The sequence below is a fragment of the Chrysochloris asiatica genome, unplaced genomic scaffold (assembly GCF_000296735.1).
Source record: "Chrysochloris asiatica unplaced genomic scaffold, ChrAsi1.0 scaffold00016, whole genome shotgun sequence".
NCBI classification, from domain to species: domain Eukaryota; kingdom Metazoa; phylum Chordata; class Mammalia; order Afrosoricida; family Chrysochloridae; genus Chrysochloris; species Chrysochloris asiatica.
In genome coordinates this window covers 18,430,736-18,432,082 of record NW_006408534.1, presented here as the reverse complement: position 1 = coordinate 18,432,082, position 1,347 = coordinate 18,430,736, and the positions used below count along the sequence as shown (strand labels likewise).

Below are 1,347 nucleotides of genomic sequence, written 5' to 3'. Positions count from 1 at the left end.
ATCCTAATTTAGAGCCTTTTAATGTTGGGAGCCAATATGTCGGGGACGACATAAAACGCAATTACTGGGAAGCTGAGGCCTTGTGACCTGGACGAAAATCCAAACCCATCGCCCTCCTTGGTATTGCGAGCCATGAACCCTGAGGGCCCAAGGAAGTAACCTCCGGACGTCCTGGGTTCATTGGCTTTTTCGAACTCACTGTTGGGCTAGCTCTGTATATTCATTCTATGCTTCAAACTCCAGTATTTGTAGCTTCTGAGAAAACGTTTTTTAATGTCTCCACTGTGTTGGCAGTGCGTAGGGTCCTGGGAATGAATCTTTCTGAGGTACAAGCGATAGCTACCTGGGATGAGTGTCAGAACTGTTCCTTATTTGATTATTCAGTTATGTTTAATATTAAACTCAGAACATGAGCTCTCGGTATCCATGTAAAACCGAATTTCCCTCTAGAACCGAGACAGTGAAACTTCCTCAGAGCATGAATAAGGACAGGTTTACTGGGATTAAGCAGGGAGGTTCTGGAGAGGAACTGCCCGGGGTATTCACTTGGGGTCGAGTGGTAAATTCTGGGAATATTGGATTAAGGACAATGGTGGAAACTCCCTCTGACCGCCCTGGGTTTAATCAGTTTGACCTACATGTTCTCCTTCTTCCTGAAAGCTTAAGCCAGGTATCTGAAACAGCTTGACTTTCTTCAGACCTTTTGAAATCCTTTTCACCTTTACCCATTGAAGATTAGGTGCTATAGGTATGTCAATTAGCCTTGAGAAACCTCGAGCTGCTGCCCTGGGATTCGAACCTGAAGAGTACTATATAAATTTGCTTGAATTTCTGGAAAATTGGGGATGTTGGATTGTCAAGACAATTTGTGATGTATGTTTTAGAATTTGTTCCTGTATATCATTGTGTCCTATTTTAAACGATTAATCACATTTCATTTCTGTACCCTGTCTTAATAATCCCCTTCTTCCTTTGTGCTTTTCCTCTCCCTAAACCTACTGATGCAGCTTTTTCTGACAGTACATGATGTGTTACTAACCAAGAGGCAAAGACAGTCTTTTCACAGGACACTATAGATTCCAGACCAACTAATTCGACCCTATAGCGAGAAGACGGCCACTTCCCACTCTCTGGAGCAGGGAAGTGTTTACTGAGGAGCCATCTGAAGGCGTGTCTCCACCAGCACCCACAGGCTCCAACAGCCGGACTTTTGATTTCTCCCCTCCAATGTCTGTCTCTACAAAATCTAGCAAGTCTGCCACCAACTCCTCCACAACGACTGGCTGCCCCCACCTGAGGACAATGGAAGTGCTTAACGAAGCATGCTATGAGAACTGTTAACTTTTA

At 44.2% G+C, this 1,347-nt stretch overlaps 1 pseudogene; it reads right to left on the bottom strand.

The window, feature by feature from the left end:
* Nucleotides 1-1,347, bottom strand: part of LOC102814761 — a 104,153-nt pseudogene that overhangs the window by 33,579 nt on the left and 69,227 nt on the right.